Source organism: Juglans microcarpa x Juglans regia, chromosome 4D (assembly GCF_004785595.1).
Source record: "Juglans microcarpa x Juglans regia isolate MS1-56 chromosome 4D, Jm3101_v1.0, whole genome shotgun sequence".
Taxonomy (NCBI): Eukaryota; Viridiplantae; Streptophyta; class Magnoliopsida; order Fagales; family Juglandaceae; genus Juglans; species Juglans microcarpa x Juglans regia.
In genome coordinates, this window is record NC_054600.1 from 11,593,252 (window position 1) to 11,611,694 (window position 18,443).

The following is an 18,443-nucleotide window of genomic DNA, read 5'->3' on the forward strand; positions in this document are numbered from 1 at the left end:
ATGTCAACCGCAAGTACGTAGAGCCCATCTTCAACGGTTCCTTGAAGAACCACCTCCTTGGTTTTTAAATCCTTCACAAGAAAATGAGAGGAATGAAATTCAAAATAAACAGAGTTATCAAAACAAAATTGACGCACAGACAATAAATTATGAGAAATAGAAGGAACATGAAAAAGTTTTCTAAGTAGAAATTTGCCAGAGGTAGTGGGAAGATGAGCTGAACCAATTTGACTGATTGGAAGAGAGAAGTCATTCCCAATGCTAACTTGATCAGGTCCATGATAAGCTGCTGAGTCCAGATTTAAGTTGGACAAATCTGCAGTAAAATGGTTAGTAGCTGCAGTGTCAGGAAACCAAGCATTCGGTGGAGCTGAGGGAAAAGGAAGGGTTGTTACGTGAGCAGCAAGTGAAGGAGGAGGGGCTGCTTGATATGTCTGGTTGAAACGATGCCAGCAACTAATTGTCGTATGGCCAGGTTTTAGACACAGTTGACAAACCATATTGGACCGATTGTCTGACTTTGGAGTAAAGAAAGGAGAGGGACTACGACCCATCCCCTAACCGCGTGGGCCACGACCACGAGTGCCTCAACCACGAGAAGGTGAGGGAGATTTGAACAAGGTGGTATTGACAGCCAGAGAAGTATTGGAAAAAAGGCATTTTGTCTGATGAGCAAGCCTTGATTCGTGATTAAGCAAAAAACTATAGATCTGCTGAGGAGTTAAGGGTTCGGGTCTAGTAGTGAGAGAGGTGACTATAGAGTCATAGTCAGTACCCAACCCAGCAAGGAGATACACAAAAAATTCAGAGGGGGGGAGAGGTTGTCCTGCAGCATTTAGAGAGGAGGAGAGATTGGTGGCTTTTTGAAAATAAGTGGAGATGGAATCAGAACCTTCCTTGAGAGTGGCTAACTAGTATTTGGTGTGCATTACATGGGCACAAGATTGTGCAGCAAAAAGTGAGTGAAGAGTAGACCATACTTCTTTGGTCGTGGTGCATTCAAGCACCTGGGAAAGCACTTGTTCAGAGAGGGACGCATTTAATGCAGATACAATACGCTTGTCTTGGAGAAGCCAGCGATGGCAAGCAGGATTAGGAACGTTATTTATAGTAGGGGAGGGTACGGGAGAAGTGCCATCGAGATGACCGAAAAGCTCATTGCCTTCGAAAAAGGGAACGATTTGAGCCTTCCATAGCAAATAGTTGTCTATGGTCAGCTTAATCATAATGAAGTGAGAGATGGAGTTGATGATGGAAGGATATGGTGGGGTGGTTTTGAGGTCAGCTTTTGTACAATGAAATCACAGAGTATCACAGCATTTTTATAGAGACTTATTACATGTTAGAGGAATATTCCAGCTAGAGAATATTTCATAACAGAATTTGTTACAAGAGTGGTCCAGAGAATTTCTCGTTCCTTTCCCTTTCTGTTGTGCTGAGTCACTGCTTCTAGAACCTTCAAGTATTTGTGGGTCTTCATGCTCTGCTTTATTCTTCCTATTAGTGGAAAACATTGTTTTCTGGCTATGATAATTTTGGATAGAGGGGTGAACAAAGAAACTTTCAAGTTGACAATGTCACAAGTCTGGAAACTAGACGGTTGGATAAAATTCAAAGAGAAGATTCTGCAAGGCAGGCCTTGGGCTTTTGACAAATCACTTGTGTCTATCCAGGACTATGATGGCAGTACTCCCCCCAGTGGATCTTGTCTCACTCAAGAACCTTTTTGGGTTCAATTTCATAACTTACCATTAGCATGCATGTCTAAAGAAATTGGTGAAAAAATAGGCTATGCTCTTGGCCAGGTTATCCAGGTAGATGTGGGTAGTGATGGATGGGGATGGGGCAAGTTCCTCAGTGTCGGGATTTTAATCGATTTAACCAAGCCTCTTACTCGTGGGAGATGGTTAACGATGGGTGGAAAACAAGTATGGATCGTCTGTAAGTATGAAAGACTACAAAGCTTCTGCTTCCAATGCGGTGCTCTGAAACACAATGGCAGTGGATGTTATGTGAAGATGTAGTATAAACAGTCTGACATAGAAATGAAGAAGCAATACGGCCCTTGGCTCCATTCGTAACCTGTCAAACAAAATCCTTTTGGATCAAGGAAATATGGAGGAAGAGTGGCAGACTCTCAGACACAACACCACTGGCAGCAACCATCGGAGACAACTGACAGCAATGAACCCATAATAGGAAAGGAGACGTAGGTGCCATTGTTTGAGGCACAATCAACGAAAATCGATGAAGTTATGGAAATAGTTGCAGAAGTTAGCTTGGCCCACTAGCCAGAACTTTTAAATCAAAATATCAAACTGTAGATAGGAGAGCTAAAATCACGATGATTTCCTTAATGGAGACAAGCATTCATAAGAAGGTAACCTTGCCCGCTAGCCATTTTTTTCAAACCAAAATGTCACTATTGGAAAGAAGAGCTTAATTCACATTGGTTTCCATACTAAAGACAAGTATTTAGAAGGTAAGAGTATGCATAACGAATGTACTAATTTATCTCTGCACCTACCCATGTACATATCTATGTAGATAATTCTCAGTACATCAATATGGGATATGTATCCACTCCTTTACAGTTACCTCCTCCTATAACCACAAGAGATCATGCATCTATTATTAATTTAGTTAGCACTAATGATTCCACTCTAATCCCCACTAGGGATTATGAGATGGTGTTAAAAAAGAATACCTAGAAAAGGTGTGCTAGATAGGCTTCTTTGACCAAACATAACCTTTCTGGTGAGAAAACAATTTAGGAGAGAAAAAAGACAATTTGAGGATGAAATGCTTGCTACTCAGACTGGCTCTTTAAAGAAAAATTTGAAAAAATGCTCATGCCTTAAAGGAGCCAAACTCAGGAACCAATAGTGGTGGCTGCCATGCAGCCCCACCAACAAAAATGAATTGCTTTAGTTTGAACTGTCGAGAGCTTGGAAACCCTCGCATAGTTCGTGAGCTTCACTTCCTAGTGAGCACAAAGCATCCCCATTTTATTTTCTTTATGGAAACAAATGTAAATGTAGTAAAGTGAAAGCTGAAATAGTCAGGAATAAGTTAGGCTTTAATAGAAGCTTTGTAGTAGACAGTGTTGGATGTAGTGGAGGGTTAGCATTCTTCTGGAAAGACCTTATGGAGGTAGAGTGGGACTCCACTCAAGATCACACATTTCCCTCAAGATCACTTAGTCTGTTACAGACATCAAATGGACATTAACTGGTTTCTATGGAAACCCAGTAACAACAAGAAGATGATGTCGAGACAGAGAGATTTGGGGGGTGAGATGAGAATATTGTATTTTGTTTTAAAGTTTAAAATATTATGTTTTAATATTATTATTGTGTTGGAATTTGAAAAAGTTGAATTGTTTATTATATTTTGTATGCGGATTTGAAAAATGTGTAATGATGAGATGAGATGTGATGAGAATTTTGTATCTCATCCCACCAAACCTGTCTAGAAAAATTGCAAATAAAGAGAAACTCTGAGATTGGGGTTTTACTATAAAATAAATCAATTTCTTCTAAAGCCCACAAACTAAACTTAAATAGCCAACGAAAAATGACAAAATTGTAATTAAAGTCAAACAATAGAATACGGAATAAGATAACTATGGTTAAAATCTAGCTTAAGAGCACTAGTAGTGGGCTCAACAAAGCTAAATTTTAGCCAACGAATAGCTAAGGTGAAAAATAATGTGTACCAATGGGCTCAACAAAGGAACAGTAATTTTAACTTCAGATTATATCACAAGCCAAATTTGTTGAGCCAAAGGGATTTGCCAAATATTTTTTTTGGACTAAAATATTATCTTCCCACTGCGTCTTCTCTTCCGCACAAGTAGAAAAATTCCAAGAAATAAGACGGCCTGCCTTTCCTCATTTCATTTCCTCTCTTTCAGCTTGAACAACCAAGCACCAAAACAAAACCCACTCACGAAGGCCATCAACACCCACCATCACAACCACACGGAATGCCATCGACTCCCAGCCACAACCGCAGAACGCCATCGTCTCCCACAATCGCCACCGTAAGCCACGCAAACTCTATTTTTCTTTCTCTGTTTTTTTTTTCTTGGGATGCCAATAACTTGATTCTAGATTCTTCTAGCCGAACTTAATTTCTGGATTATAGGAGATTGATATCTTCCCTAGTGATTTTAATTCCAGGCTTTTAACTTTTTCCAAATCCTGGGTTTTGCCTCCATATAACTGTTGGAGAAATATAGTCGTTAAAAAAATATATTCGTTGAAGAAATATAGCTGTTAAAAATATAGTCGTTGGAAAAAATAAAATACAACCATAAACTCTAATACAACCATAAATTTTAATACAATCATAAACTTTAATATAACAATAAACTTTAATACAACAATGAATTTTAATACAACTATCTATCAGTTGAAAAAATATGACCGTTGTAAAAAAAGACAGTTAGAAAATTTTATCTATTGGAATAATATGAACGTTAATAAATTAATGGGCAGTTTTTTAATAATGAATAAATATTCAAATTACAATTAGAATTAAAATAAACAAAAAGTTTAAAATGAAATATTTTAATAAAATAGTGAAAGATTTATTGAGCCTGTTATTTGATGTTGTTCAAAAGTGGCTAGCTAAATTTATAAAAGTGAATTTCTTAATCAGATTTTGGCCAAAGTTTGTTGAGCCCACTACTAGTGCTCTAAGAATATGGAATAAAATCGTTACTAAAAATAAACATTACCATAAAAGAAAATTAACCAAAAATGAAAGAATTAATTAAAAGTGACGATTTAAAAGAAAAATGGCTAGTTTTGGGGTCAACAAGTGGCCCACCAAGCAAAGCATAGTGACCACGATGTGTGCGCCGAATAGGGCTTTCTGGATTGGGATCATATGCACGATTTTGGCACCTATAGCCAAAATTATAGTTAAAATATTGATGTCGCCACTTCTCCTCGCCCAACTAAGGAATAAGTCGGAAGTCGCCCAAATTCGAGGAATACCGCTTCTCGCCCAAATCCTAGGACTACTCATCTCTTGTCGCTGGTTTTGCACTGGTCTACCTTCTCGAAGTAGTCCAGTGCTTTTAGCGTCGTATATGTCAACTGAGCCTTATCAGACTTAGATTCGGACTCAGACCCCTTGTATCAGAAGACTTGAAAGCTGGAATTTATTATGTGACATTAAGCCTCTTGAGAACATGGCTTGGCTATGCATGGGTGATTTCAACGAGATTCTGCACCATTTTGAGAAAGTTGGAGCTGCTACAGACCCTACAACAAATGAAAGAATTTAGAAAAGCTCTAGAGAAGTGTGGACTCAATGATCTACGGTATCTTGGGCCTTGTTTTACCTAGTGCAATAATATAGGGGGGAAGGTATTCAATAAAGAAAGATTGGATCGATGCCTAGGCAGCATTGAATGGTTCAATTTGTATACTGATACATGTGTCAATTCACTTGCTACTCAAACCTCAGACCATTGCCCTCTTTTTATTGAAATGGGGAATCTGCTAGAAGAAGGAAGTTACAAAAGGAAACCTTTTAGATTTGAAGCAAACTGGTCAAACATGGAAGATTGCAATGATATTATAATGAATGAATGGCGTGGAGGCCCAACTTTTTACTCTTATTTTTCTGATATCTCTGTATGGTTAGAAAGGTGCAAGGAGTCCCTATCAAGGGGGAGCACGTTAGCCTTCAGAAACCATCATAAGACCATTAATTCTAAGCTTGATCAAATCAAAGTTCTGCAACAGAACAATAAGGGAAAACATATAGCTTATATTAACATCCTAAAAAAGGAGGTGGATAGAAATATTAAATGGAAATAAGGGGAAAAACAAAGATGGCTCATGAGGGGGATAGAAATATCAAGTTCTTTCACTCGTATGTAAATCAAAGGAGGAAATCCTATTACATTGCTAGTATCTCAAATGATGAAGGGCAAACTACCAAGAATAAAGAAGAAATTTGTTTTATGTTCCAGAAGTACTTCCAGAACTTATTTACTTCTTCTCAGCCTGTAGGGATTAATCAATGCCTCCACTCCTTAGTCCCATCAGTTTCACAAGAGATGAATGACCATTTACTCCATAAAGTCATTGACAAAGAAGTTGAAGAAGCCGTCTTCCAAATGAACCCCCTTGGATCTCTTGGCCGTGACGGTTTTCTAGCTATCTTCTTCTAGCAATACTTGGACATAGAAAGGAGTGTGTGCTGCAGTCAAAGAAGCTTTCAGGTTTGACTCTTGGGTAACTTATCTTAATGACACTTTTATTGTATTTATTTCCAAGGTTGATAAACCTACCAAAGTCACTAAGTTTAAGCCTATTAGCTTATGTAATGTACAGTATAAGATCATGGCCAAAGTATTAGCTAATAGGCTGAAATCCATCTTACCTGATCTTATCTCCCTCACACAAAGTGCTTTTATTTCTGGTAGGTTAGTCAGTGATAATGTTTTTGTTGCTTATGAGTCTATGCACACCACGAAGAGTCAATTGCAAGGAAAAGATGGGTATATGGCCTTGAAGCTTGATATAAGCAAGACATACGACAAAATTGAATGGCCTCTCTTGGAAGCGGTCATGGAGAGGATGGGCTTTGCAAGACAATGGATTTGGCTTATTCTGAGATGTGTCTCCATCGTATCTTATTCACTCCTCATAAACGGGACCCCCCATAAGAAGTTCAGACCTTCTCGACGCATTAGACAGGGTGATCCTCTCTCACCCTATCGCTTCATCATGTGTGCTAAAACCCTCAGCAAGATGTTAAACCAAGCTGAAGCTTCTGGACATCTTTCTGGAGTTCCATTGGCAAAAGGGCAACTTCACATTAACTAACTTTTCTTTGTAGATGATAGTTTGCTTTCTAAAAAAAAAATCAATTGAATGGAGTAGACTATTGAAGCTGTTGAAGTCTTATGAGCAGGCATCTGGGCAGAAGCTTAACAATGAGAAAACTTCCATTGTTTTAAGCAAAAATACCAAGGAAGAGACAAAAAACATTATCACACAAATTGTTGGGATTAGATCTACACAATCCTTTGAAAAATACTTAGGATTACCAACTCTAGTTGGAAAATCTCGAGTAAAGTCCTTCAGCAACATCCTGGATAAAGTTAGACACAGAATAAGCAATTGGAAGATCAAGCTCTTATCTCAAGCTAGCAAGGAAATATTGCTTAAATCAGTAATCCAAGCGATTCCAACTTACTGCATGGGTGTTCTTAAGATCGCAAAAACTATACTGGTATACATCAATAGATTGATGCAAGGGTATCTGTGGGGCCAAAACGACAAAGAAAACATAATTTATTGGATCCCATGGCAGCTTATGGGAAAAGGCAAAATCAATTTGGGGGGGGGGGGGGGGGGGGGGGGAGGACTTGTTAGGGACCTGTAGCATTTCAATCTAGTCATGCTTGCTAAACAATGTTGGAGATTGATTCAAAATCTTCACTCTCTTACTGCTCAAATTCTGACCAAAACATATTGTCCTAAGGGTAATTTTTTACAAGCAACTTTGGGTAGAAAACCTTCCTTTATTTGGAGAAGTTTCATGGCAACTAAACCATTACTAGAAGAGAGAATTTTTTTGGAGAGTTGGGAATGGAAAAACTATAAAAGTCTAGTCAGATAGATGAATTCCCATCCCACTTTATACAGAGTTCAAAGCTGCCAAAATTTTATTCTTGAGGGGGATACAGTTGCTGAGCTTATTGATCAAATTACTAAACAATGGAATATACAGCATGTCAATGCAGTATTTCATAATGAAGAAGCAAACATTATAAGTCGAATCCCTATTAGTCCTTGTGGAAGTGCTGATAAGTTGATATGGCGAGGTACAAGAAATGGAGACTTCACTGTTAAAAGTGCCTACCACTTATAATAGGAATTATGTGAAAGATCTAAAGGCCAACCTTCTAGTATGAATAATCAAGGGGAGAAATAGGAGAAGCTATGAAAAGTGTTGAAAAACTAGGAAAGATGTTCGAAACCAAGTAAGGGATTGATTGCGATGCATAAAACATAAAAATAGATATTGATTGCACCATGTCTGTAACGCTCGTTCTTATGGTGAGACCTTTAGAAAATAATTTTAAGAAAAGACGACGGAAATTACAGTTCATTTTAAAACTTTTTACCTCCATACCCAGGGTGCAAGACTCTACGTTATAAAATAAAATGTGTTTTGAGAATAAAAAGAGGTTTATAGCAAAAAACATTAATCTTAAAATAAAAAGGCCTCTCATACATTTAAAACTCTTATGCCTAGACTTCCGTACTCTTCCCCTTGGGCCGTGTCTGTCTTGACACGTTCCGTTCATTTAGTTCCTATGGGGGAGAAGTATACATAAAAACTAAAATGAGTCGAATACTCAGAAAGCATTACTTCATACAATTAAAATATACTAACATAGGTTTTCAGTCATGCATTCCACTCCATATATACTATACGTACATGAGGCATCATTCATTTTGAAAATATCACTAGGCGGGGTTTTTCTTAAAAGGGGTTTTCTTTTCGTAAAACATTTCCCCGTCAGTGCCTTCATTTCTTAATGAGTTCATGCATTCATACATTCTTTCTTATCATTTTTCATTGGCCGTTGCACACTGTTACGCTCTGTGGGTTGGGGTTAGTGGTTTTCCTTTGGACCTGGATTCCGCCCGTGACCACGGGTTAGGAGCCTCTTTCAGTCAGGGGGCAGCATTAGGTGCACTACCAGTACTACTTACCCGGCATTGCAATCTGCCAATTCCTTTGGTACCATTTTCATTCATATGGCCGTTACGTATTTCCATACATTGAAACGTTCATTTCCTTTCAGTCATTTCCTTTCATTCAGTCATTTCCTTTTCAGTCCTTTTCATTTAACAGGTCATTCATGAAAAAACGTCATTTAAAAGCATGAGCTTAAACATCATCTTTCATGGCATCTATAAAGCATCAGTTCATAGGGGCATTTTAATATCAGTTCATATGGATGTTTAAAACACTTTCTTCGAGTTGTTTAAAGCGTCACTTAAAGCACAAAGTATAAGCCTCACATCTCATTTCATGAAAATACATACAATAGATATTGCGTATAGTCATCCATTCACATGCATATAATTAATACTTTAGTTGCATAAAAAGGGCAGCCAAAGAGGGCCATACATACATATACCTTTGAATACTTAGCATGCTTTTTCATAAAATATCATTTCCTTTCGTTTCGTAAAGCTTCGTAAAGAGAAACATTTCATTTTCTTCATTTTCATATCGTTTAGAAAACTCTAGAAGAGTATGAACATATTACTTACCTGGACTCCATGCTATACTTATTTCATGCAGTCCATTCATGTGCATGTCAGATGACAACTTACATACATACACATAACCTTAGCGTCATTCTCTAAATAGTGCATAAGTAACTAAACTTGAAGTAGACTTGCACTTCACTTGGAAACACTCTCCTTCTATCCCGTGCTCTTATGTGTCCCTTACTATGCTAAAATCTTCGGGATCTACTTACGGTCACTACCTCTTCCAAACTCAAGGTCTTACCTCGAGTGCTCATCCACTAAAGTGAACCTCTACGAATTCACCTTAGGGTTAAGACACCAAGACCTTCGTCTTACTCTTCCTATTGACCACATTCCGACGCATGATTCCGACCGACGAAGTCATGCATCCCAATCCTAGACAATACACCCGTCACTACCTTCATGCATCTTAGCTCACACTAAATCCTCATTCACATCCATACATGCCACACGGCTTTAAGCCAACTCTGAGACTTAAGCACCATGTAACCATGCTTAGGACAGATTACCCATTACATATGGCGAATCCGTCCGGCACGTGTCTAACCAGATTACACATGTACCCTATCTCCTTATCACTTAAGACCAACATATAACATGTTGATCACCTGCTTGTCTAAACAAGCCCATACTCCGACACCAACCTTCTCTTAACCCTGCTAGCATGACTCTTCATGCTACCCGTCCCTCTTGACAGTTCATCCCAATACTTGACATGACAAGACTTCATTCATAAGTACACTTTACGTCACGTCACCTAACATCCCACTACATCATTCTATACCAACTCCCAACTCATTCATGAGTACAGTCCCTCACGTACTCCTATCACATCGTGACATCTCGTCACGTTCCCGCTATGCCATTCTTACACTAACTCCTCACCCATTACAAGCATGACTTCTTGTTTAACCATATCACTTCGTGACATTCCCTCGTCATGCTTCGGCTGCACTAATCTTACATTATTATGTCACTTCACACATACTCCCAGCCATAAGTCAACTACACGGTGACACCTGTCACCTCAGACTACAGGCCACATCACAACTACTTCGGGACACTGTTCCACAGTTCCCGACACTACTCACCACGCTCTACGCTCGTCAATTACGCGACCATCCTTATCTTCGCGACACACCACACGGTGCATAGCTTCACCTCATGGAGAACATTCCATGTGTACTCCCTTCACACACGCTACGCCACATCACCACTACAGCATACACGCCATATGGTGCATCACTCCACCATATGGAGTTACTCCCTTCACACACTATGCCACATCACTACTACAGCACACACTTCACACCCACACTCCATATCACAGTCCACAACACTTCACATCACACTACACAGATATGCCCAACACTTCGCTATACTGTGAACTCCACAATTACTAATAGCACAGTCCACAACCTAACCAATCAACTAACATAATAATGAAGATAAGAGGAAAGAGAGTTATATCATCGACGGGATGACCCATGCGTTGCTCGCTGTTCGGCATGGCTAGTGGCATCAAAAGCCACTAGCTTGGGCGATAGCGGTCACTGCCATGACCTTACGATTGGACTATCTCGAGGACCGGATCTAGGATTTTGGCTACTAGATCTAGGTTGTACGAGGGTGGCCGACATGGTAGGGAGTCCGTGGGTGGCGGCTAAGGCCGTGTACAATGGCTGTCCACCATGTATGGTGGCTGTCCACCACGTAAAGTTGCGGTTTGGGCTTATGACTAGGCTAGGGGAGCTCAAGGGAGGTTGAAGATGGTCTCATGGTGGCTGGGGTGGCGGAGCACGGCGGAGCCGTGGGTTTGCAAGGGGAATCCGTGTATCTCAAATAGGGGAAATGGAGGGAAAGCTCAGCTGGTCGTTGGCTGGCCATGAAGGAGCTGAGGGAGGTGCGGTGGAGCTAGTGGTGGCATCGATAAGGTGGCACGGCAGCCTACGGACGTGGATCTAGGCCAAATCGGTGGAGAGGAGCCATGAGAGAGAGAGAGAGGGCTTGAGAGAGGTGGAGGGCTTGGCTGGCACGGAGGAGCTCAGGGAGGAGTCGTGGTGGTTAGGGGAGGTGCTCGACGGGGCTAGAACCGACGCACGGCTGTGCTAGGGCCATCGGTGGTGGTGAAGCCGTGTGAGACCCATTTATGGGTAGTGTGCATGTGTGCGACGGAGAGGGAGAGGTTGAGGGAGGCTGGGCTTGGCGAGTGGAAGCGTCGTTGGTGAGAGGGGAGGCCGTTGGTGGCGATGCGGTGGCCTGGGTGGCCGCGTACGACGGTGCAAGGGGGAGAGAAATGGGTGAAACCCATTTCAATTGGGCTACCACAGGAAGAGAGAGAGCACGTGTAAGCCAGCTTGGTGGTGGCTGGCTTGGTCGCCGGCATGAGGGGGAGTCAGCGGTGATGGCAGTGAGGCTGGGCAGCGCACGGCGGCGTCAAGCTAAGCTGATGGAATGGATCGGGTGAGAGGGAGAGGGGACATGCGGCGTAAGTTGAAGGGAGAGGAGAGAGAGAGGGAAAGGGAAAGTGAGGGAGAAAATCCAGGCCCTTCGTCTTGATGTCTTCAAATCGATCTAACAGTGGGGAATTAAAACACTAATTTGAAAATGCATAAATATTAACTTAACTAAAAGCACTAAGAGGAATTAAGATAAAATATTATATAAACTAAACTTTAGTTTATAAATAATATTCCTTCATCATTAAGTCATATTTAATATCTTTAAGAGAATAAAACCATCTAAGTAATTATAGTTTTCAACATAATTTAAACCCCATAATATTTTAAATAACTAAAATCACATTGATAAAATGATTTTCTATCATTATAATATTTTTGGAGCTCTTCAAAAATATTATAATTGTCTTACTTAAAGTCAAGCTTAGTCAAATAACACTGGGAAGATTCCATTTAAAATACTTGTGGCTTTAAAACACTAAGCTAGCTTTAGAAATCACATAATATCCTTAAAAACACGCTATCGAGATTCAACACGCATAACGAGACTCGCAGTCATTAGAGAGAAGGGGCGGACTGTTATATCCTCTCCTCCTTGTAATAAGCTCCATCCTCAGAATTTGCTTATGTTAGAAAGAAGGAACAGGGTGTTACAATGTTGCGGCAGCACGTGTTGGCCATGCGCATGTGATATGGAGGCCACAGATGCCGAACTCGCAGAGGAGGTTCCATTGGCGGTGATCATGTATGAAGGTAATGGGTGAAGAGTGGTAGTTATGGCCTCTAAAGTTTGACTGAAAATGAGAGGAGAAAAAAGCAAAAATGAGAAGAAAAAAAATGGAGGAAGGGGAAGAGGGAGGTTAGGTATAATAGGAGAAGATGTGAGTGAAGAAATAGAGAGAGGAGGGAGGAGAGGAGAGGAAAGGGAGTAAGGGTTCCATAGGTAGTATTCATGTACATTTAGAATGTTACTTATATATTATTGAACCTTTATATTCAACTCAATATTTTCTAAAGATTTTACATTTTTTTTATCTTCTTACAAGATATTTATTTTAGTTTTTTTACCTATTCAGCTCATTTAAAAGGATTAAGAGAATACGTTTTATTGCTTTTTACCAAACATTTTCCTTAATTTTCTGCAATAATTATCTTTTCCGTTTTTTGGGGGAAGAAATGCCTTTCCTACTCCATGAAAGAGAGTGATCACTACTTTCTGTAAGGCACTTTTCTTTTTCCTAAATCAATATATATATTTTTATATTAAGGTTTATCATTGTAAGGCACATTCACACCAAATTATGATTAAAGGAAAGACTAACTGTGATTTGACTCTCTCTCAATTGTGTAAGGCGATAGAGGAGAAGGGTGTGTCTTTCTACTTGCTGAGTAGAAAGGAGGAGTCCCAAGTTACGTGGTGTGTTCTTACGTGAATATGGAAGACTTAAGTGAAGTTTGCAAACAATTGAGCCTCAATGATGAAGAAAGGGTGGAAATAGAGGTTCAGACCAATGTTGGTGATGAATTGCGGGAATGAGAAAGTAGGAGTTTGATGGGTAGAATTTGCTCTGATAGAATTATTGGGAAAGAAGTAATCCAGTCAACCATCATTAAGATTTGGAAGGTGAATAAAGCAATTACCTTTAGAGAGATTAGATCAAACACTTTTTCCATCATCTTTGCAAATTGTAAAGATAGAGACAGAGTGCTGGAGGGGAGCTTGTGGTTCTTTGATAATAATTTGTTCGTTTTGAAACCCCTGGATGCTACACTACAGCCTCATCAAATAAGAGTACCATAACTTTCTTGGGTTCGGTTGCATAATTTACCCATGGCCTGTATGAATCATGATACTGTCGAGCAAATTGGGAGTTCAATAGGTAGGGTGGAGGATGTTGATATCCCCGATGATGTGGTAGGAAGAGGTAGTTGTCTCAGAGTCAAAGTGGAAGTTGATTTGAGGAAGGTTGTTGCACGTGGTAGAACACTAAATCTTAACTCAAAGAGAATGTGGATGTTGTTTAAATACAAGAAACTGCCAAAGATTTATTTCAAATGTGGCAAGATTGCTCATGGTGAAGAAGGGTGTGAGGCTGGGATTGGGGTTGCAAAACAAAGTATAGGGGATTAGAAGCAATTTGGAATGCGGTTGAGGGCTGGTGATGGAGGAAGGAGACGAGAAATGGGACAACAAACAAGCAAAGATCTACTTCCAGTTTTTCGAGCAGCCACTTAAATTGAAAAATTGAATTCCAGTTGTCATTCTCCAATGATGGTCTGATGGAGGAGAATGATGGACATGTCATGACCCAAAGGGTAACTCAGATGCTGATAGCGAAAATCATGCGAATTCTGGTAGGGGTGTTAGTTTGTCAAAAAGTAAGGAAGAGATTAGACCAGAACTAGATTTAAATATGTTGTGCAACCACCAGGAATTGAGGAAGAAGATAAACGTCACTAACAATCAGCTTATTCTTTCCACGGGTTCTATGGCTGAAGAAAGAGATACAGACTTGAGCCGAAAATCTGATAATTATGGGTTGGCTGACCAATTGGGCTCTAGGCCTATAATGATACAAAACATGAGAGGACAAGTTAATATGTTAAGGCCTACAGAGAATAAGGCTGCATTTGGTTCCTAAACTCAGCTGAGCTAAGTTGAGTTCTGTCTAATTTTAAACTGAGTCTAAAATCCAAACACCCAACTCTCAAATTATTAAACTCAACCCAACTCAAAACCTTCTTACACGTGGGACCCACAACTTTTTTTAACTTAAAACATCTTTATACGTGGGACCCAAAACCTTTTTCAATTTTCTATAAAAAGTATTAAACTCATCTTAACATCTAAACACACTTTAAACTCAATTTAGATAGGCCTCACATAACTCCCTCCACTACTCAATTTATTACTATTCATAAAGAATTCAACTCAGCTCAACATCTAAACACAGCCTTAATCTCCCATCTTTAGTAAATCAGCAGTTGAAGGAGGTGGTGGACGTTATGAAGGCGTGAAGGAAAGAGGTGTGCACGACAAGGAACTGGAAAAGGAGGGATCGAAAGAAAGAAAGCTCATGTCAGTATGCTCAATTGTCTTTACCTAAAAAATGGACAGGTTTGTCCTTGGTTGATGAATGCATAGAAGATGAATTGTCGAGGACTTAGGAACCCTCAGACAGTTCAAGACCTTTACCAAATGGTAAAGGAAAAGCATCCCAAAGTAGTGTTTCTTATGGAAAGTCTACTTACGACAGTTAGAGTAGAGATTTTGAGAAAGAAGTTGGGCTTTGAAGGTAGTTTTGTAGTTGATCCAATGGGGAGAAGTGGTGGTTTGGCATTAATGTGGATGTCTGACATAAGATAAATATTCATAATTTTTCTTTGAAACACATTAGTGGTTGGATCACACGAGGAGGAGATCATAAAACTAGATGGTTATTTTCTGCATTTTATGGTTACCCTGAGGCTAGTAAAAGGACTCAGTTGTGGAACTTATAAGCAAGGCTTAGTCCAAGGTAGTCCCCTTGGTGCATCATGGGGAATTTCAGTGAACTATTAGTGCATTCTAAGAAGAAGGGAGGAAGAGAGAAATATACCTAAATATTTGATGAAAACTTTCAGATCTGCTATGGAGAATAACCATTTGTTTGATCTAGGCTGTAGGGGGACATATTCACGTGGAGTAATCGACATGAAGATGACAATTTCACAAAGGAGAAGCTAGATAGTGTAATGGCTAACTTACATTCAAATCTGATACATAAACAGGTGTTGGTAGAAAGTTTGATAGTAAGAAGCTCGGATCACAAACCACTGATTATGTCAATTAGTCAGGAGCAAGGCAGTTATCATAGAAAAATGAAGTTATTTAAATTTGAAGCTTGTTGGTTGAAAGATGAGGAGTGTGGAAGAATTGTAGAGATGGCATGGCATACTGAGGTAATTGGAACAAGACCTTTGTAAAGGATACAATCTACTCTTTATCATTGTAGTTCTTCATTATCAAGATGGAGTAAGTTTCGATGTTCTAGGGGGAAGAAGATGATCAAAGAAAAGATAGTCTTTGAGAAGATTACAAGAAGTTGAAGGGCCACATAATATTGATGATATTAAAAGATTACAGTAGGAACTAGGCAATCTGTTAGAACAGGAAGATATAAAATGGAGGCAAAAAGCAAAGAATAATTGGTATAAATTGGGTGATGGAAACACACGATTCTTTCATATGTGTGCTACTAAGAGAAAAAAGAGAAACTATATTTCACAAGTGAGTGATTCTCTGTCAGTAACTAGAACTAGTCAGAAGGAGATTCAAAAAGCTTTCCAAGATCATTATCTGGAGGTGTATTGATCAATAAGCCCTTCTCAGGAAGATGTAGAAGACTGCTTAGCTCATATGATTAAGAGAGGTACTGTGGAGATGAATGAGGAGCTAGAGAAGGTTTTTAACAGAGAGGAGGTGGAAGAGGCTCTTTTCCAGATGGGGCCATTAAAATCTCCAGGTACAGATGGTTTTGAAGCCTGCTTTTACCAAGATTGTTGGAAGATAATTGGGGATGATATCACTACAGCTATTCTCAAGTTTCTCAATGAGGGTCTGTTTGAAGAGAAGATTAATTCCACACACATTGCTCTAAATCCCAAGCTTGAGAATCCTAAATCTGTAAGTGAATTTAGAACGACAAGCTTATGTTTTGTATAAAATTATCGCTAAAGTGCTTGCAAATATATTGAAGATGGTGTTACATGAAATTATTTCCTATAATCAAATTGCATTCATACCTAGTAGACTCATTTCATATAATATCATCATAGCATATGAAACTTTACATACTATGAAAACTTGACAGAAGGGGAGAGAAGGGAGCATGGCTTTGAAATCGGATATGTCCAAGGCATATGATAGAGTTGAGTGGACTTATTTGAGAGCTATTATGGAAAAGCTTGGGTTTGGAAAGAGGTGTACTGATCTGATCATGCAATGTGTTTCAATTGTAAAGTACTTAGTGCTTGTTAATGGACATCCTGGGACTGAGTTCAAGCCATCTAAGGGTCTCAGGCAAGGTGACCCTTTGTCTCCTTATCTTTTCTTGTTATGTGCAGAGGGGTTAAGCTCATTGGTTTACCATGCAGAAGAAATTGGGGCCAGAAGAGGAGTTCATTGAGTAAGGGAGGAACAAGTATCAACCATCTACTATTTGCAGATGATTGTATAATACTTTGTAAGGCTAGTATGCAGTAGTGGAGAATTATGAAACAACTCTTAGAGAAGTATGAAAAGGCATCTAGGCAAAAGTTGAATATGCAAAAAACTTCTATCTATTTCAACACTAATACAAAGGTAAAGGTAAAAGAGGAGTTAGCACAAAACATAGGTGCAAGGATATGTGGGGATGCTGAAAAGTATTTAGGGCTACCTACGATGGTTGGCAAGTCTAAATATACAAATTTTAGAGGGATTAAGAAAAGGGTTTGGAAGAGAATTAATAGCGGGAAGAATCAATTTTTATCTCAAGCAGGTAAAGAAGTTCTTATAAAAGCTGTGTTACAAGCCATACCTACATATGGTATGAGTGTTTTACAATTACCTAAAAAATTGTGTAAAGAGATATCAAACATGATGGCTCATTTTTTGTGGGAACATATTGTAACGACCTGGCCCAATAATTCTAAGATCGAAATATTGATAATTTTTATTAAGACTAAATTATATTTAATGAGTCATATTGCATAAGCCCACGAGCGATAAATTATTAAGGTTAGTTAGGAGTTTTAATTAGACTCAATAACTAGGTTAAATCTCATTTATTATTTATTGAACGAGTTAGACTCCTTTTAGAATTTAAAGATCAGCCATTAGAAACTTATTTCAAGTTGAAATCATCACTGATTGAAGTTCCCTACGCAATCTCAATCACTGCTAATCCTACATTGAATTAACTAGTAGATCATGTTTTTAAATTCAAACTCTCTTCTTGACAATTGTGACCTTGGTCGAATTCGTCGGCATCCTATTCCAATACGGATACAACTCTACAAGTCGTCTTCATGTTAAAACTCTTTAATCAACTGTCTTTTCAAACTCTAAGCCATGCACGTCTCCATCTTCCACTAGGATTTATGCCCTAATAGAACTCTCTTACAATTCTACAAATCATGTTCACATTAAAACTATTAAACCGACACCTTATATATACGCTCAGCCCCATGCACTTTATGTATCTCATTCCTCTTCAAGCCCTAATGTAGTTTATGCTTACCCAAAATCACGCGGAGCACCTCTAGTCCACCAGCATCCTCACGTTTTCGCTCTCCTTCTAATTCACGTGATCGATTTCATGCCGAAAATATTGGATTAACGCTGCGAGGTAAGTAGCATTATCAAACCCTTACACATATGTACGGTATGTCTTTTATAAAAGTATTATGCATATACGCCCTCCATTGGAAGCCCATTTTTATGAACCCAAGTCATGATAAAATTATGAAAATCCATGATTTTACGTAAAAAATTATGCATCAGAATATTTATGAAAAGTCATAATTTTATGTGAGAGTTATGCATTAAAATATTTTGTGAAAAACCATGATTTATGTGAAAATTATGCATTAAAATATTTATGAAAAATCATGATTTTATTAAAGGAGTTATGCATCG